Source organism: Cynoglossus semilaevis, chromosome 13 (genome assembly GCF_000523025.1).
Source record: "Cynoglossus semilaevis isolate Cse_v1.0 chromosome 13, Cse_v1.0, whole genome shotgun sequence".
NCBI classification, from domain to species: Eukaryota; Metazoa; Chordata; class Actinopteri; order Pleuronectiformes; family Cynoglossidae; genus Cynoglossus; species Cynoglossus semilaevis.
Genome location: NC_024319.1, coordinates 14,785,528 through 14,807,395, shown reverse-complemented (window position 1 = coordinate 14,807,395; position 21,868 = coordinate 14,785,528).

The following is a 21,868-nucleotide window of genomic DNA, read 5'->3' as shown; positions in this document are numbered from 1 at the left end:
TGTTTTTTTATCAGTTTACCTCTTGCCTTACAGATGAATGGCCAACTTCCCATTTTCTATATTTTCTTCTCGTTCTTTTGAACCTTACCCCTCTTCCCACACCCCAATCTCCTTCCATCTCTTCCTCTCTCTCCCTCTCTCTCCCTCTCTCTCCCTCCGTCTGTCTGCCTGTGTTGTGTCTTCCTGGTTTATCCTTTCATCTGCTGCAGAGTGAAGAGGAGGAAGAGGAAGAGAGTCCGTTTGAAGTTGGCGTCCGTCCCAAAATCAGTGGGCACACCTGGAGGCCAAATTGGTGGTGTTGTTGTCTTCTGGTGACACACACACACATCACACACACACTTATCCATCCTCACATCAAAGCGTCATGACTACAGGACTGTGAAAGGCTAAATACCGTTTACGTTGGACTCCAGTGACTGATCAGTTTCCTATGTGCTCACACATACCGGAACATCCTCACAGTCAAATGTTGTATGATGGACTGAATTCCCTTCTTCACTCTGTGAGAAACAAGTGCAAAGTCTGTGTTGTGTGTGTATTTAAGTGTGTGTGTGTGTGTGTCTCACTTCACAGAGAGGTGTCAGTCACACTGCTCACGGGTCAGAGGTCACTGTTAAGGTCTGTGTACAACTATACTGTGACTCCCCTGACGGTGATCAACTTACCTGTGTTTACATACGAGTATGCCACACACACACACACACGCGCAAACACTGACAAGCAGAGAACCTCAGAACAGGAGAGTGCGCCAGAGAGTTCCTAGACGCAATAATTATCATTTTAATGTCTCATTTATGTAACTGCTTCCATACAAAGGTATTCATGATGATTGATGATGATGATAAAAATATTTAAAAAATTACAAATATACAATATTGATGATAAAAATGCATAAGGGTTTGTTATAGTCAGATTTTCAATAATATTCCTGCATATAAAAAGTTCCGACAAATTAAATCATTTTGAAAACATCAAAATAAGGTTTCAACGACTTATTCCATACTCTTGCTTTAAGGTTCAAAATAATACAAATGTTTATTATAATAATAGTAATTTTAATACATTTTAAATAGTATTTTTTCTTATACAAACTAATTCAATATATAAGGTTAGAATTTAAGGTTAAGAATTTAAAAACTAATCTGAACAGATTATTGTCTTTTGTTTTGTTGTTTTTGTTTTTTTTTTACCAAAAAAATATCCACAGATTGTCATCTGTAATATTAGACCTGTCCATTGAACACAGAATATTTCTACAGTGGAAAAAGAGTGCAGCTATTGTCACTGGGTTTGTGTTTACGTCTGCACTCATACAGTAAAGTCCAGTCTGTTCCACTCTGGGGGTCAGATCCTGTTTCACTTAAAACCTGCATCTAATGTGTCAGACCTTACTCATGTCTCAAACCTAAAATGTGTCAGTGTGGTCACATGACACGGACCTGATGACCCTCAAGTCCAACAACAATAAGGTAGAGAGTTTGTCCATCCGTGTGGGCTGATGATCACCGTTTCATTCTCACTGATGTTGGATGTGAGTGAACTGGAAACACATGGATAATTTCAATTGAATTCACTTGATTCAGCGCCACCTGGCTGCAGTGGAATTGTGACTGGAAAACTGACATTCAGTAACTAATATGCACATTAAATGTAGTGATTTCAATGGATGGAGCTCTGTGGCGCAATATGATTCAACTCTCACACCATTACAAACTACACATTTATTTCTATTTTATTTTAATTGCTGACGTTGGATGATGTACCATGGTAGAACCCAGTCTAGGTACTGGTACTGATTCCATTTTTCCACAGAAGAAACGAAAACTAACTTTTACAAAATTCTTAACTTTCTGTTTGTATTTATTATTGTTTCCAGGAAGAGAAAAGCTGGTGTGATAGGAAGATAGTGGATTTGATAATTACTCAACCGGCTCCAGTCACACTGGGTTTCACCACACTATCACAAGCCCTAATCTAACATATGATCTTTGTCACACGTCTTCGCTGTGTTCCGTAATCCCTGAGTTTCTCTATAAACATGATGGAACTATATTTTTATATCTTGGGGAACAAAAAAAATGCACTTTCCTTTCTTAGGGAAAGCGATCCCATAAAAAGAAAACCTGTACATACCCTTTCCAGTTACTGAACCATGGCTAAAATCTGACTAAAACCCTGAGAATATATATATATATATATATATATAAAGTTATTTCAGTTATCTCATATATATATACTGTATATATATAAGTTTTACATTGTGATGATTCAGGTTAATTTTTAAACGACAACAAATTCTGCGAAAGTGACTAATGTATTTGATAATTTCATGATTCATTTTAAATCGTGTGTTTTTTTCTTAAATTTCTGTCACATGTTGAAACTGCAGAGGTTCCTCTGAGGGTTACTCATCTCTGCAGTGGAGTCTCCAGAGTGGATGAAATGTGTGTTAATCCACAGATGAAAATAACCTGTAATAAACACACTTTTACATCTTAATTTGGTTATTTTATTAATTTACGATCATTTGTCTTTGAATTTAGGAGGAAGAGCGAACAACCTCAAATCAGAAAGCACATGTAAAAAAAACTTTAACGCCTAAAAACAGTAAAAAAAAAAAAAAAAGCATGAAAAAAAAAAAAACAACTTCATAAGAATACAGGTCAGGTTCCCACCTGTGTGACCAGATGTCATGTAAACACACAAACAAGTCAGTGAATGTGATCCGGGCGTTTGATTCAAATGATCAGTTCATGGTCAAAAGCAAAAAAACAAAGACTTCCAACATGGCGTCAAGAAGGGACGTTACATCACATGAAAAAGAGTCGGGGGATATGTTATGTATTTGGTGAGTCACATGTTGAGGTTTCAGGTCAAATGTCGCCGTGTGAATTCCCAGTAGTGTCATGGGACGAGCTGCACTGACCTTACACGGGATGTTTTTGTCTGTGGGGTGTTTTTTTACACACACACACACACACACACACACATACAGAGAGCAGACAAAAGTATAGGAAATGGCTGTCTGACTACCCTTTTTATTTGGTAAACATGTTTATGTTTCACTAACCAATCAGAACACTCGCATCTACAGACACACAGGTATGTTGTTGTCTGTGTGTGCGTAAGACGACAGGTCAACCCGCAGAGATTTACCACATCTGACGCAGTTAGAGTTCCATAAAGAAGAATAAAAAACCATTAGAACCTCCCCCTTTAATCTTCCTCACTTTCTCATTCAGTTTGAAATTCCTTGATTTGCATCTGTTGCTCAACAATGGAAAATGTGACATTGTATAATCTCACACATCTGGGGTGGCAAAACATTTTCAAGACAAAAACCCTAAAACTGATGAAGAGGCCCTTTGCCCAAAGTCCCCAAAAAACAAAGTTCAGATTGAAAATACCACACAAGTCTGAACCATCCAAAATGTGGAAGTTAGGGGCATTCCATTTTCAATCCCATGGTCACAGTTTTTACATCAAACTCTGGTTGGCTGTTCATTTTGGAGCTCTGACTGTTTCATTACTTCATCAAAAAAAAAAAAAAAAAGTTGTTATTAGGTTTTTACACTGGTAGACATTGAGTCACCTTCTGGAATAAAAACAATGGTGTTTCATTTTAAAGTGTTGGCTGATAGATTTAACAGGTTGACAGACACACACACACACACACACACACTGTAACCAAAAACAATCATGAAGAGATGAGAGTCAATTCCCCTCAGGACACAAAACACGTGTCTCTGAACCCTAACACACCTACTGTTCCTGGTGATGATCTGAAAACATCTGCACTTTGGTTCGCTCCAACACGACTTTCTCAATCTGCTACTTATAATATCTAATTATTTTATCTCTGACATTTCCACAATAGTTAGTGGTTCCCAAATTTTCTCTGCTGTGCCCCCCGTAGTTCGTGTGAATTTTTTGTGTCAATGCCCAAAAATAAACATTTTGTGTTCAGACTCATTTTTTCCACACATTTTAAATGTTCACTTGGTGATGGGTTAAATGCAGAGGTTAAATTTCATTGTGCATGGTGTGCTGTGCTGTGTCACAAATGACAAATAAAGATAAGTTTAAGTTTTAAGTTTAATGTAACTTTTTTTTACGCACCTTACAGCACTGGCAACTTTAGTCAGTTGGTCGGAGTAGGATTTTGTGTTTGTGGGGGACGCAAGAATGTGCATTAAAAATAATGAGTTCCTTTGCAATATTATTATCAAATATTTATTTTATACCACTGTTAACCAATCCATTGTTTTTGCCAATCTCTTGTTTAACATTTACAGGCTTGGACAATATGCTGCGTTACGTTTTTATTTCATCCGTGCCTATCACTGCGACAGCCCACCAGGGGGCGCACTCCCCACTTTGGGAAGCTCTGATCAAGTGCAGGACACATTGATGGGTTTGTCAGATTTCTTCACACAAGAGTTACCAACACAAGTCACTCGTGTGCGTGTGTGCGTGTGTCGGACTTGTCAATCCTCACTGCACTGTCAGTGGAAGAAACGCATGAAAACATTAGAATGCTAACAATGTTGTTAGCATTCTTAGTTTTACAGCAAGACAATCAGTAGTTCATCACTGAGCTCCTGTTTATCTGTCTGTATGGAGTTTCAATGTTGGACTGAACTAACAAACTGTCCAGAGTGCACCCCACCCTCAACTACTGGCCACTGTGATTGGCTCAAACAGAATAATCAGTAGATGGATAGATGAATAGAGAATAAATAGACAATAAATTAAATGTCCTGGTGTGGAAATATAATGAAACTGAAATTATTACATACACAGTGGAACGTCAACGTACAAGCTTTACAGTTCACCTAACAACAGCCAAACAAGGTGGGGAATGTTGTAATCAATGTACAGTTCCCATTTATTACCAGTCTTCGACTAGTCGACTTTGGCAGGACTTGTCAGATCCTAACATTACAGTAGTCACACAGAGAGGACCACTCATGCACGTACAGTAAACCCCGGAGAGAAATTAATAGTGGTTGTTTTAACTGGGCCATGTTTCTGCCCAGTTGTTGTCCTAGTAGTAACCAAGACACCACAGGACTGTCAATCACATACTCTGTCCAACCACAGGTGTCATGAGATATCATGACTTATCTGTTTTCTTTTTGAATTTCAATCTTCCTCCACTTCAACTAAAGAACAACTGAATAATGTAGGCTTCCTTCAGCTTTCCTTTCATGGTCTTATTTTTGCCACGTGGAGGAAGAGTCAGGAAGCAGACAGAGTGCAAGTGCAGCTCTGCAGAGACAATAATCAGGTGTGTGAAGTTTATTTAACTGTTCAGGTAATCCAAATAAGGACGAGGGAACACAGGCCAGGCAGAACAAAGAAGAAGCAAAGTGAAACACAACAGAGCACACACAAATGAAAAAAAAAAAAGAAAAAATACCCCACAACAAGCAAATACCCCACAACCAACATACACCAATGACAAACAGAGACTGGGTGAGGGAGAGAGGTGTATATAGGCAGTGCACCAGGTGAGACGAGTGAGACTAACGAACAGGTAATCACAGGGAACAGGTGAGTGTGGTGACTCTGATTACCCAGGACAGACAGACAGAGGGGCAGAGACGCAAGACAGACGTTACAATTTTGGCAAATGATGGTGTGACATTCACAGGGTGTATGATTCTGAGCAGACCAAATAATGTTTATGTCTTTTCTTTTAATAAAATACTTCAAAACACCACAGTATCCTAACGTGTATCTATACAGAACAGAGATACATAAGTCACAGTTTAATGCAGCCTGGATGTCCAGTCTAGGACCGTCTTCAAACCCACAGGCCTGTTCGAAACAAATGCCTTAAAATGACAACCGGCTGGTTCTAATTTCAGAGAGGCAGATTATGATTCTTCGATACTCAAACGTAAACACAGGCGCAGTACGATGGGTGAAATGTATGCGATACACTGTGGCGTGTCACAGCGGAGAGTTATGTCACTCTGTGTCGTGTTGTGTGTCACCTCACGTCCTTGGATGTGAATGAGTTGTGTGAAAAGGAATATTTCAGCCCAATCCCTCCTCATGACTGGCAACCTTTAAATCACTCAGCAGTTTTTTTGGCCCCGGGGTCATGGCAACAACCAGGATTAGATGAAACCCCACTCTCTCCATCCGTCTCTCTTCATCAGTATCCTATTAGACACAAACACACACACACAGAGGGGTGAGTAAGCAAGAGAGGAAGAGGGCAAGGGTAGGATGAGAGAACTAGGAAAGGACTGTAGGAATGGATGGAGGGGTAGGAAAGAGGGGGTGATGAAAATGTGACACGGGGGTGAGGGTTGGTGGGTGGAATAAAAAAGGAAAAGGGATGGAGTACGAGGAGGTAAAGTGGGATGTCAGGAGATTGATTACAGGGTAGGAGGACGGTTACATGTTTTTATTCACTGCCCCTCATGTCTTAAATACTGTCACCTGGTTTTTACCTTCAGACTACATGGAAATAATGAGCAGGAAAGCTCTTACTTCTTATGTCTAAATGTGAAGGATAACACGGACTTGTTGACGTCCTGTTTATAAACGTCTTGTTGACTTCCGTGTGATCGGCGGTGTGTTTTGTTGACCTGCAGTCCTCCTGCTGGTGGCCGCGGCACATCTTTCCTCACTGTTTTCCAGGTGTGACAGGGGAAAGCCCTATTTATGTCAGTGACTGTGGATATCAGCTGTCAGACAGACTGACTCACCCAGAGATTGTCTGGCTATTAATGACTCACCCACAACACATACACACACACACACACACACACGGGGAGAGACTGCACGGTTGCACCCACGCGTAGTGAATTAATTTGCTCATTGTTCAATGTGCGCGCACACACACACACACACACACACACATTACCAAAAGAGCTGTAGCACATACCATGTTTGTGTGACTCAGCGTCTATGACTGTCAGACAGACTCGGAAATGTAAACAGCAGCGGTTGCTGGTTCAAATTTTTGCAGAATGTGAGAGAACATGGCGTGGCTCGATGGCTCTGACCCTGGTGTTTACTGTTTATGCTTGATTTACCTGCCCTGCTGCTCATTCTTCTCCGTCTCAGACCACAGACACAGCTACTGGAGGACGGTTAGGAAATCATACGCGACTACCAAAAACAATGAGCTGTGCACAGGATACACTTAAGTTAATGAGATCTGCAATTTCCTTTCAGTTTACCGAAAAGAACCACAGTCTGTAAACGTGTGAAAGTAATGAGAGGACGAAGAGCCAATAACACGCTCAAGAATGAGCTTTTCTCTGTTTAAAGAATTAAATGAATTTATATTTTTATAAAGGTCTTATAAGAGTGAAGGTTTTGACTAGGGATGTCCGATAATATAGGCCGACCAATATTATTGGCCCGATATTACCATAATCCTGTAATATCAGTAAGAATCACTCTCAGTTTTTCCTCCGATAATGAAAACCCGGAAACCAAATGCCTGGGTTTTGTGAAATGATGTGTGCCCTTAAAATTGTTTTGGGGAAAAACAGCAGTATATGGAAATGAAAGTCACTAGATGGCAGCATTAGAGCTCATTTTAATTTTTATATTTTAATAATCAGGGGATTGTATGCAGCAACTCAACACAGTGGTTTGTACAGATAAACACAGAAATATTACCTGGCCCTTAATAGTATTTCAATTCAGGGTGGGGACTTGGGGGGTGGGGGGGGGGTCCCCTAGTTACAGCATGGAAAAAAAATAATTGAGAAACACTGCTTTAAGCCAACACTTTAGTCAGCAGGTGGCACTTACCTTCCTTGACCACCAGGCTGCCACTGCCTCACTATATTATCGGTTCATATCGGAATCAGAAAGTAAGTGTTTGGACAATCTTGGCATATAAAGCTTGGATAAAAAGCTAATATTGGACATCCCTAGTTTTGACCAAAATACAGCACAATATACCAAAAGTTAGTCAAAACTTTGTTTCAACCTGTGATGTAAGATGAAAAGTTTTTATGTAGGATTTTGAACTAAATATATTGTTAAAATCTGACATGGAAGAAGGTTTGTCTGTGTTACTCTATCGCTCCACTGTAGTAGTCAGGAAGGACAACTCTTGTTTTTCCAACTCTGAATTTCCCAGTGGTCAGCATTCACAACTGTACACAACACAATGACAGGGCTGTGAATGGGAGTGAAAACACACACGTCCCTGTGCCACATGTTTCCAGCTGCAGCGTCTAAACCTGGGTCAGAATCTGGTTGTGTTTTCGGTGGAAATGAACCCGGCCATCGTTTCCCAACATTGTCAGGTTGGGCCTCGAGCCCACTTTAAAAAATGAAAAGTGTGAGAAATGCGAGGTGGATGTAGCGTTGTGTGACGACACAATACAGCCATTCTTTGGTCAGCTGAAGTGCAACATCCTTCCTTTTGTTTTTTCCACCGTTGGCTGTTCTTTTCATGAATGAAGGACTGCGCTGACCGTAGCACCTGCATGTGCAGCAGGGACATGTGTGAATGAATAAAGAAGTGGGAAAAACAGGGAAGGCAAACAGGTGTTTGGTTGTACACACACACACAAACACACACAAACTGTCAAGTCTTAGATCTAGTTTTGTGGTTTCAGACCAATGAATGCATGGTGAAGCTAAGCCAATTGTTGCATGAAGGACACGTGTCATTAATTTTGTCCAAAGAAGACAGCAATTTTGCTTCTGTCATTGTTTACCTTTACATTTGCCTCTAAACCGGACTGGAATTTACTTACTTTAAGTTGACACAACATTGTAATAAAGGTCCCCAAAATGTCTTAAATCTTAAACTTTGGGAAAATGCTAACATGTTAAATGTTAATAATTGAACAAAATGTAAACAAAGATACAATTTTAGCCAGATCTCAACACATTTCAACTGAACTATTGTGATCTCTACCTGACTACTCAGGAAAATCGCAGACCCTAGCGTAGCATTTTAATTTGAACGCTGTGGTTTTTTTTAACCTGATGTATTTAGACGCAGACTTTATTGTCCCCAGGGTGAAACTTATTTCTTCACCACTGTACACATGGTCAACACACAACACAAAGCATGAAACTTGTAAACACCCAGGCGACAGCATGACAACACACAACAGAACTCCTTAACAACAACATAACATCGATCTCTGCTGGATGTTTCAGGCGTCTGTTTATGGTTGCCAGGGGAGTCTTGCACCAGGTTTAGCTTCAGGTGTTCGCTAACTAATGTTAGACCTAACATTGTGTCAGAGGGACCTGGCTCAGTGTTTTTGGCTAGATCAAAATTAGCCTGTTTCTTTCTCAATCAAAACGTTTGCAAAAGTTAACATTGCAATTTTTAGTTAATTATGTATATATATTCCCTGACTTATGTCGTAGTTTAATTCCTATGGTGCAACGTAACTTGATTTTCGGAGTATATAGTGCCACGTGAAATGGTATTCATCCGCTCCAACCATGAAACTCTGCAGGTTGAAAGTGTCATGAACCGGGGACACCCATCAGTGTTATTTTTTACTGGAATACAAAGGTGAGTAAGTCATGACATCATTGTCTTTTTGTCCAGCCACTAAACTCTGCAGTAAAAGAGTAAGACTTAGATACAACACAGACACATCATGATTAGTTTTTTCTCTAATTAACAATAATAGTTTTAAATTTTGATGAAGGTATTTGACCAATGGAAATCCCTGTTAAAACATTCACTGATGTTTAGAGCAGGTGTAAAGTCTATGGTAACACGTAATTACACATACAGTCTGTCTAGCTGTCGCGTTTTACACGTCTGTCACTCAACAGAACTCATTATAAAAGTCTGTGTCTGCCTCAAATTAATTGTGTTCCCATTTTAATGACAGGTTTTTCTGAACAAACGTCACATTATCTTACATTATAAAGACACTCGTTTACAAACCTACTGCCGAGTGATGCGCCGTCTGACACGCTACATATTTTCACTCAGTTTCACTCTGACCTACTTTAGATAGTTTTTTATGTTTGCTTTACTCTGTTTCTCTACATTTTTGGTTTGTTCTTTCTTGACTTTTGTTTAGATTTGATGTCCTGTAATGCAGGGGTTCTGCTACTGGGCCATGGGTCATTTGGTACCAGATGTAACTTTCTTCAATAAAGATGACTCAGCAATTTTTCTTTTCGACTTACAGCTAGAAATCTAAATAATGTTTTATTTTGAATTTTACTGATTCCTAACTATCCTTTCATGATCGATGCAGTGCTACCATACGGTTGTACGATTGGTAGATAGATATATGGATCAATCGATCGATCCATGTGCCTTTTGATTTTCTGTACAACATTGAACACTGCATGTACCATCATTCCCATAAGGAATCCAGGTTGAGCCACACTCCGATTCACTGACTCATCCTCCCGCAGTGTAACACTTACCTAACATCACCTGTAAGTCTATTTATTGCGCTCTTCCATTTTCCAGGTCTGACTCACAGGTGTCCCAATCACAGCTCAGGTGAGCTCCTGCTAATTATCCCGGTCTTCCTTTCTCCACACCCATGGAGACTCATGACCACAGCTCCTTCCTTTTTAACACCTCCCTGACTCACCTCGCCCTGCGCTGACCACAGTGAAGCCTGGGTCAGTGGCCACAGCCTGTCGTTGAGCCAGCTCTGCAGCCACAGGTATGCTAAGTTTAAACTATGCTCAGATAACATCAGTCCTGAGGATTAACCATGTGATGAAACGGTGGTTTGAAGATGCATTACAGTATTTCTGGGGTATTTGCCTCCCTGGTTCTGTTTGAATCACATGGATTGTTTGTGAATGGTTTCCACTTGCTCATGTGCTGAGTGACTGGTGTGCGGTCAGACTCCATGTGGTGCAAGGCCCAGATTAGGCCAACCTGGGCTTTTGTTGATGCCCGGCTGTCAGCAGCGGTCTGATTTCTCTTTACATGAGCGACAGTCAGTAAGTGTATTTGTGTATGAGGCACGAACGCTGATTCACGGGTTATTTTAAGAACCACATTTTTGATCAAGGATATATTTGTTTTTCTGATTCAGTTTTCTCGAGTCTTCTGACGTTTCTTGCAGAGAACAGAAAAGCTGGGCCAAATGTCAGCTGACACGAAGTCAATGTTGTCTCATTGGTCCTGAACCAAATGTGAGGACACACGACCCATTAGCTCTCATAATATGTATGTAATAAAAGAGTAATAATGTAATATGTGAGAAATACACGTGCGGGTGGTCCTCGACCAATCAGAATTTAAATCAAATCACATATTACTTATTACAAAATATATATTAAACAGAACCTGATGGCCGGGAAAATACTGTTTACATCAGGGGTGTCAAACTCAAATTCACAGTGGGCCTGAAAAGATTGGGACAAACTGACTGGATAAATTGACTGGAATTGTGTATGTTTTGCCTTCTCTCCAGTTAAATTGATTTTAGTTTGACACCTGTGGCTAACATGGAGTTAGTCACAGTGAACTGTAATGAAGAACACATAGAAAGTGCTGCTGAATTCTTTAGCTCAAAACAATGTTTGAGAGCCATAATGAAAGGTGAACAGTCTCAAAATTGGCGTACGGCTGGTAGATGTAAACAACGTTGGAATGAGGGAACAGGACTTTCTTAATAAATGTATACTTGATATGTAGCAACATAACCCCCTGTACACACAGAGATGAAATACAATTGAAGACTGTGGAGCTCCACCACTAACCACCACGACTCCGTTCACCCATCAGTTCCTACACACTGAAAGTCAGTGTTTAACAGGAACAATGATTTGTTTAACTGTCCCATCATGGCAACCAAAAGCTGTCCCAACCTCATGGAGATGTTTCTAATATGAAGCCACGGTTTCACAATGAAGTCTGTGTGTCAATGCAGGGAGGGTGAAGTGTTTGTTTGTCCACCACAAACACTGGATGCTTAAGAGAAATTAGACGGCACCATCGACCGAAGGAGTCACGTCATGTGACTGGCATCACTGAGCCACAGGTTGGTTGTTTTTCATAGGTCACAAATGGAACTGAGGGAAGATAGCATATGTATTTTAACAAAAGTTTAAAGTGTTTTCAGTCTTTTCTGATATCATTATTTCAACATAAATTACATTGTTGACAGCAACAAAGTGGATAGAGCTGAGGGGTGATGTTACATGGACCACGGTTTGAATACTCCCTTAATTCATTTAAAACAGACAGTAGAAGAAACAGAAGAGTTTCTGTAAATGATGCAGAAGTTAACCTAATGACAAGTACCTTCAGAAAGTGGTATTACATAATGTTTTAGGTCCTTTTTCTGATGTAGGGACATGTTGCATATAACCACACACACACACAGACACCAAGCAATTATGTAATTTTGACAGTGCAGGTCAACAAGAACTGTCCAATCACACTTCTGCGTCTGTCTTTTTTGTTTTTCTCTACTCTATTTCCATCCAAAGCAAAAAAAAAAAAATAAAAAAAAAATCTGTTTTTTGTTTCTCAGTGTAATCTATTCCCAACACTGACCATCACAACTTTGTCCTGTGGTTGTTTTCACTTTGGTTTGAAGAGACTCTATCCCAGTGTAGATGTTGTTGTTGTCATGTGTGTGTGCGTGCGTTCGAAAAGAAATCTTAATTTTCTTTTGCTTTCAGGAGAAATAATTCCCCTGGTGCAGCTGTTGCTGTACACACACACACTCATTCATCAGGCTGACACACAAACACACACAGTCACGCATGTTCAGCCTTATATGTACAACGTCTCATGAAGTAGAAATGATGCACACACACACACATGCACATGCACTGACCAGAAACAGCGAGTGTGTGTGAATGTCTAATAAACAGACCTATAAATAGCTTGAGACGACCAGACGCAGAGCATTTCTGTTGTGGTTTGATGTTTTGTCGCTGGAGGATCCTGCAGACACACAAACATCCCTAACAGTAATTATTGTCTGTGTGGACAGCGACGACTGATGAGGCTCCTCACGGACCAATCACAGACTGGGGAGGAGATGGGGCGGGTTCAAACAGTTGACTTGGTACATCCTCAACACCAGCTTCTAACAATCAGGTAACAATGGGGCCAAAATACCCCGCCATGATTCAGCTCTTCACTAATTACTCAGTTATCCAAGTGTAGAGTTAGTGATGGGAGAGAGTCAGAAGTACGACGGACACAGTCACCCGCACATGTGTGTGTGTGTGTGTGAGAGTTCAGGAATATAAACAGGAAACACACACATGGACAATAAGACGAATTCATGTCTTTAATTTACAAGGCTGTGAGAAACACTGCCGAGCAGTGTGTGTGTGTGTGTGTGTGTGTGTGTGTGTGTGTGTGTCATCAGGGACTTTTTGTCAAGGAGAAATTTGTTTCACATTTTATCATTTTCATTATCATTTTAATATATATTTTTTTGTCTTATATAACTTACTATAAAGCTACTTTAAAGTTCCATCGGATGAAATGTTGTTTGTGGAATTTCATTTACCAAAAAGAACAGCATCATTAAAACAAAATAAAACTGGGGTTTTCTTTTCCGTTCTGTCATTTTTCATGTGTCTTTTGTCGCACAACCGTCATCTTCTTCTCATATTCACGTCGCTCTGGAACACATCTCAGCAGATGTTGGAGGGCCATTGACGTGAATGTCTGCTGTTTACAATCCTGCGTTTGTCCAGCAGATGTTTAGGTGACAAGCAGCCATCAGATCAGAGAGGACGCAAGGTTTTCATTAGGTTCTGCTGCAGCCTGACTGCTCCAGCCGAGAAGAGAGGACTGGTGAAATAATAATAGAATGATAGTAAAGGTCAGAGGATACATGACCTGGTCCACACAGATATGACCTACAGAGAGCGGACTAATGTTCTAGGTCCAACCACTGGGCCACGAGGTGAGGAGTCAGACTGGATCTGAGCATGGACCTTACGTGGTTTCCTCCACGTATGCTTTACTATTTTATAGGTTCTGATCGCAAATTGCAAATGTGTGTGTGTGTGTGGGTGTGTGTGGGTGGGTGACTACCTCAGAGGGGGGCGGAGGGGTCTGAATAGAATTGGAACAGGAAGTCTAATTTAAGACTCAATCAGGAAGAAAAGTGTGTGAGAGGGACAAACAAATCAGGAAATCCTGCGCGTGAACACACACACACACACACACTACCTCAGGGAAACAGTGAATCGTGCTTCCTCCCGTGTATGTGTGTGTGTGTGTTGGTGTGTGTAAAGTTCTCAGGCCAGCCAGTACTTCCTCCTTTCCCTCCTCCTCCTCCTCTTCTTCTTTTGTCATTTGTTCCTCCTCCAGCTGGACCCCAGACAGGAAACAGATGCTCTCTCTCTCTCTCTCTCTCTCTCTCTTTCTTCTTCTTCTTCTTTCTTCTTTCTTGTTTATCATCCTCTCTCCTCTTCCTCTCCCCCCTCCACCTGTACTGTATTTACCTGTAGTGTCACCCACTTCTGCCTCTCTGTTCTTCCGTTCTTCATCTCTCCCACCATCTTATTCATGTCTCACCCACTCCTCTCTTCTTTTGTCTCACTTTTGCTGCGTACACTCCTCCTCCACCTTCTCCTCCTTCCCTCTCTTCCTCTTCCCTCCTTTCTTTAACTCCCCTCCAGTCTTTCATCTCCTGCTTTCTTTTCCTTCCTCGTCCGCCTTTCCTTTCATTCACATCAGTGGCCGCTGCATGTGTGCTGTCATTTTCACACGGTGTAAAGAGTCAAGGATTTCTTTGTTGATATAATCACTACAGATGTAAAATAATAACAGAGAAATAACTGTGTATAAAGGGAAAATGGTACACCTGCAGTAGTATTCCATTGGCATTTCGTACATACTGTCATTATTTTGGTATAAATAGCAAAAAAGGAAACAAAAAACGCATAAAAGCAATGACACATTTACTTTATAGTTTGTTTTTGTAAAGGAATTATTATTTAAAGTCTATGAAAATTAATTGAATGTCCGAAGCCACTGTATCAAATGTTAAATGTAGAGAGTTTTACTTGGGAAAAAGTCAAGGCTGGTTATATTTAAAGCAAAAAAACATTTCCTCTTTTTTTTAACCTCTTCGATCCGTTAGTTTAATTTCATTGTCAGGAAACTGTACAATGACAAAGTTAATGAAAACAAAGTTCTGGAATCTTGACTTGAATGAGAAGCAAAGCAAAGTGTGTAAAACTACAACAAAAAGCAGAAAGATACTCATGACACAAACAGGATCGCATGTTTTTGTTTTCCAAAGTTCGTGTTTGCATGTGTGTGCGCGTGAGGGAGAGAGAGGGCTCAAGAAACGGGGTAATGAGGAGACAAAAGGATGGACAAGACATTTTTGTGCATTGGGTCGCCACCTAGTGTTCATACTGTGAACTTTCTTTATGTAGTGACTAAGCATTAGTAAATTAAATTAACAGCAAAAAATATAGTTCACGAATCAGTTTTCTATGTTCTCTTACTATGTCCAAATCTTTTTTTTTATAAATATCACGAATTAGGACCATTTGCAACTAGTGTGTTCCTTCTATTGTAATTCAACATGAATAAAAATTATACAGGTTAAAATCTTTCTTTTTTTTAAGTAGGAAAAATGAACCAAAATAGAATCCACATCAACTTATTTTAAAGGCTTGCACTAAAATGTGTTACTAGTTTGTAATAATAATAATAATAATAAGAAGAATATGAATAACAATAATAATAACACATTAAATCACTACAATTTCTGAATGATGTCATCATTTCTGGTCAGGACATTATAAGAGGTAGAGAAATTCACAATATCAAGGACATAAAATCACTATTATTTTCAGTGGCAGCCAAGCAGAAACACCAAAGGACTTCACCAGTGGTCCGAGCGGATTGACCAGCCATCAATTCCCTCCATCTATCTGTACATCTCTAGTCTACTGAGGGTTATGGGAACCGTTTACGCCAACTGCAGCCGTTTTCCAGGAACCACCATGGACAGCTCACCGTCACAGACCAACGACTCTTATCACTCATGTTCACATATACAAGGCCATTAAACAAATCCCAGTCAGCATGACACTGGATGGTGGGAGGAAATCCCCGGTGATATGAACTTTCTCCAGGTCTGAAGTGTCACAGCGTGACTTTTGTTCATTTTCCAGCAAGGAAAACTGAGGTCAGATAATCACATACAGGTCTGGAACACTGTTGATTTCTGGTTTTACGGCGCAGTGTAATCCTTCCAGTAAAACCAGTAACTACCACAAAGTTCAACTATCAGAATGAATCATAGTTTCCAAGCATCCTGCTCAAGTGGCAACCCCCCACACGCCCCAGGCCTGACACACATATACAAACACACACAATATAAACTCATTTAAACCTAAACTCCGTCTTGTGAAGAGCTGCTGATGTCCTCACATTATCAACAGGTCTTCATACCAAACCTCCAATCCAAACCTGTATTTATCCTAGAACAAAGACAAATCCAACAACAAAGAGAGTCAGACACACACACACACACACACACACACACAGTCATGTCCTCTCGTCAAGTCACCGCAAAATTCAGTCAAGGCTGCCCACAGCTCACTGCTGCAATGAATTATCATCATCGTCTGTGGTGGGACACTCATCTGCCTCTGTCGTCCTCACTTCCTCATACCTTCAATTAGTATTCCTCCTCTTCCCTCTGTCCTCCCTTCGTGTCCCGTCGTCTTTATCTTCACTTCTTTACTTTCTTTCAGTGTCCATATGAAAGAGGAAAAAAAAGTTGTAAGTCGAAGGAACGACAGACAACTAGACTGTGGATATGAGACACACACCAGTCAAATGATCCAGCTTAGAATCAATACTATATAGAGCATAGGTGTCAAACTCAGGCTGGCGGGCCAAATCTGGCCCCTGTGTTATTATATTTGGCCCACCAGATCATATCAAATGTTTATTAGAGCGGGCTCGCCATTATATAACCACTATATACTGGAGGGATTAACACTTATTAGTGATGCACATGCAGTTTTGGTTGTTCTTTTGTTGGACTATAAAACAAAGATTTACAATAAAAAGAACTCAAAAGGCCAGAGATAAAGAGACATCATTAGAAACAAATACCACTGATGTGTGTTTGATTACAAATTGAATATCTCGTTTTGTTCGCTGTCAATTTTTCAATAAATATTGAGTTTTGCCCGTTAGGTTTTATTCCGACCCACTGTGAATTTGAGTTTGACACCCCTGATATAGAACCATGGACTCTTAGTGTCAAATAATGACCCAATTTCATGAAATAATATATACTGCACACACACATGGATATCTTCAGTTCTCATTTTTACTAAGAGTCTGTTTTTTTTTTTAGTAAAATTATATTCAAACTCAAACTTTTTCTTTTACAAACGACATCTGCCAATCAACTTCTGAAATTGAAAAATATAAGTTTGACTAAAACTCTTATGTAATCAGTTTGGTTTGGTCAGGCTTTGTTTCTGACTGGAAAAAAATCAACATAATGTGAAGTAAATATATAGTTCAAATATGAAGGTTTTTTTTTCTTTGGTCTTTTGTTCTGTCCCCCCATGTCCCGCCCCCATCTACTCAGGGGTTACCTGCTGGTCATCTCAGGGGCCGATCACAGCACTCATACATCACATCTTTATTAGGAGGAAGTCATTAGGCCTCTGCAGTGACCCAGCCTTGACCCTGCTCAAGCTGCATTAAAAAGCCGGACCCAGGGGTCAGGGCAGAGAGGTGGGTCTTTACTGTTGCCTCGGCCAATCACAGGTGTTTGGCACAGACCGGCAGTCGGCAGTAAATAGTCACCGTTTTATTCCATCTTGAATTCTAACACTTCTGAATGAATTGATGAATTTTAGACTTGGGAAATGGTGTTTACACTGGGAAATCTTAGCTGTCCATAGCACAAATATGTATATTTATGTGGTAGTTTTGTAGGCAAGATGAGATACTTTCACATTCAACTCATTTTGCTCACATATAAATAGATTATTATTAGATTATTATGAATCCCAAGATGTAAAATACAGGGTTGTTTTTTTAATTTTCAATTTTTTGCAGCATATGTTGCATGGATACAAAGCCCATTTTTCTTCCAACATTGTGATATTTTGGTTGGAATGGGATTCATCACTTGTAGGAATACAACAGGGGGCCGAGTGCCTGTGGATTTAAATATACAGTTTTGGTTATAAATGTACCATTTAATAAAGATGGAAAATCCAGATTCTGTGATGTCATAGGGTTTCATCAGGACCAGGGATCTACAGATCCATAATGACCAGGGATGCAGTAGTTTACATGTCCCATTAAGAAGACACTTTTCTCCATTGACGGAGAGTGTTGCTGCAGCCGAGGTCCGAGTCTGAGGGTCTAACAGTCCAGCCTCACGGAGAGGACTATGTCCCTGAAGAGTCCCCTCGTGTTGGTGCTGTTTCTGCTGACACTCACTTTCAGTGCTTGACACCGTCTTTCACCCGTGGCTGTGGCAGCTACGGGTGTCCGTTTGACTGACAGGAGGCATAATGTGGCGCCAGGCATCTCCTTACCCTCCATCTCCACTCTTCACCTCTCCTCTCAACTTCCTCTGCCCAGATCCCCTTTCTGAGGGTCAAAGGTCATTCATTAGGATGCCCCTCCATTGCTGATAATACACACACACACACACACACACACACACATAGAATTCTACGAGAGGTTCAGGGGGGCCTGACAGCTACAATCAGTCTTTAAACCACACACACATATACACACATACACAAACACGCACCATCCCCAGGGGCATTAGTGTCCTCAGTTTGCCCTGAACGAGACTTGCACTGAGCGGTCACAGCGATGACAGAGGACGTGGAGCTCCGTCGGGTCAGTCCTCCTGCTAGTCAGCAGTTTATATAAAGAGCTGGACAAAAAATGGCATCCAGCAGTTGGTCAGAGACTGGAACAACAACTATAAAGATGAAACAAGACAACGTTGAGGTCGTCGTTAAATTCTGACCTTTCATTCTTAATCCTTTTATTCTGGACTCAAGTGATCGGTTCCTTGTCAGGAGGCACTTTAATTCTTGAAGACAGCCCTAACATTACTTTTATAAACGTTTGATTTGTGCTGTAGATAAAATACAAACACGGTGTGACCAGATGTGAAGTGTGTTTTTCAGCGTGGGCATCAAAATGGGCGACGTAGAAGGACATGGACTTTTCCACTGTCCATGATGCTGTGTTTTGACTAGCACGCTATCGTTAGCAGCACGCTTTAGGAAAGTGGACAACACTGCATTGCTCTTCCTGGTTCTACCTTAAATTTGTGGTGAAACACAAAAAAATATCTTTCCTTTCTCCCACTACTCTTTTTAAAAATATATATTTATTTGTTTTCAGTCGTTAGTCACAAATATTTTCCCTTGCTCTTTAATAGATTTTTAGGGTCATTTTTTTTCAAGGGCTCTACACATAATGTTTACAGACAGAGACATACAGCAGCAGAGAGGTAGCTACCAGCAAGAATGCACTGAAATGTGTGAATTAGGGTGGAGGCTTCTGGAAACAGGGCCACTATTTGTCCACAGTGAGTTAGCAAAGGGCAACAAAAGAAAAGAAAATGTGCTTTTGTACAGAAGGAAAACAGATCTTTTCTCTCCAGATAAGAGGCAGGTATCGGTGTGCTTTAAGAATGTGACAACATCACGGGTAACTGACCAAACACACACACACAGCATGGACCGTCAGTCGTTTGTGTGTTTAATGAAGCTGTCCATTTCATTTTTGCTCTACAGTTGAAACTAAACACCACCTAAAAAGAGAACAGTTACATAATTTAGTTTCTACGTACAGGATAAGGCAATAAAACAAAGAGCAATGATTCACAGGCGTAGCTGATTACTGACAGGTATAAAGTGTGTTTTAGGAGGAAGAAAATATTTTTTTCTTCAAACATCTCCTGACTTCTGCTTTTCAGAGCCGAGCCTTTCTGACACAGCATTTCTAAAACCAAGACTTCACTGAGCATGCATAAACCAAATGTTCCGCCTATCCAGATTTGATCGTCTCCTGACACGCAGCCTGGTCAGCCTTACATTCATTCTGTTATCAGTTGTTTTGGAGGTCAGTCAGAAACATTCACTTCGGCCTTTTAGACAGCTCTTCTCCGGTTGCCAGTTCTGCTCCAGTTTTTGGAAGATTTGTAATTTGTGCTTCTTCTTCTTTTCATCTTCTAACTTCTTCATAGCTACTTCCAGCCTTAAAACATGTGTAGTTCTACATGCATCCTGGAAACATTGCATTCCTCTTTTTTTTTTTTTTAACTGTGGGGACAGTGTTCTTTGAGTTAATTTCCTCTCAACTTCACTCCAGATTTCTTAAGTATTATACATTTAGTTTTAACTTTTTTTTTGTCCAGTCCAAACTACGTTCCTATCTTTCATCTTTCTCTTAGTTGGTCCAAACCATTTATAATCAACTGACGGCCTGCGGACCAAATCTGGTCCACCAAACTGCCCAATCAAGCCCCCAACTGGATTCTAAAATAAACATCAAATAATATTGTTTGACAAAAATGTGACTTTTTTTTTCATTTCCTTTGAGTGACCGGCCCTTGAGGTCACTCAAATAAAATAAAAATAACTCTGCCCCCTCCGACAGATACAGTTGGTGACCCCTGCTCTAATCAGACTGTCTTTTCTAGCAGGTGTTCTTACTGGTTTCTTCCTAGAAGTTCATTTCTCTGTCTCCCAGTGACACATGGGCATTCAGGCTGAGTCACTGCCTTGGAATCGAAGGAGCTTCTGGAGTGAAATGTACATATTTTATCTACTGGGATCAGTGAGACCAGCACTGAAGAAGTCACCTTGGGATTTAAAACAATGTTCTCACTGTCTCCCTTTTTATTCACTAACAGTTATTTTGTTAGTGAGTAAAAAGAGTTGGAATAAGTGACTGGAACAATTCCGTGCACGATCACACACACGTATACATTACGACAGGAAGGCAGAACAGATGTCGTTAAGCAACACCGAGTGACGTCTCACGGTCGTCATTTTAAGTATAGGGTGTACTGAGTTTCTGTGTCTTCTTCTCTGGTTGTATCTGTCTGCGTGCATTGTGAAAGCTCAGCGTGACACTTTGATGAGCCATTAGTCGGCATAATTTATCTGAGCGTCTCAGGCCCACTTCAGACTCTCTGTCTGCAGTGGGACAGCATGCCTTTGTCCTGACGGCTGCAGGGGGCAGTGTACACACAAACACTCACTCACACACACACACACACACGTGCAGCAACACTAATAAACACACAGTGTAAATAAAATGTTACAGTCAGAGGGTGTAAAACCTAGATAGACGCATGAAGATTATGTAACGTGATGAGAAATAAGGTCAATGAAGAGTCCATTACCCTCACAGTTCAGATGTTAAAAGATGATGAATAGAATTGAATTACCGCAAGGCATTGTTTGTGACATCTGCAGCTGATTGGGAAAAAACAGTGACAATAATATGAATTGATACTAACATAATATTAACAGGAGTATTTGTGTACTGTATTTGTAAACAGGAGAAACTGTGTTTTACTTTGTCTTTAAGGGATCGTGTTCAATATTAAGTTCTTTCAAAGTGGTTTTAACGCTACATACCCCTTAACAACGTGGTCACTGTTAACTATTGGGCAACATCAAGCTGTTAGCTTGTACAGAACGTATTTGATGCACCTGGTATTTAAAGGTGGCTTTAGGCCTTTGAACAGCTGCTCTGAAAGGAAAAGAGATGCAGGTGGATGGAGGTCTGAACTCAGAGTCCAAACCCAAAGATAAGGAGCATTTAGTCAACGCTGGTTACATTAAGGATTAGGATTAACCTCTCAGGGAAAAGGTTAATGGTCGACAACATAATGCCCAATCTTTCAAGTTCATTACG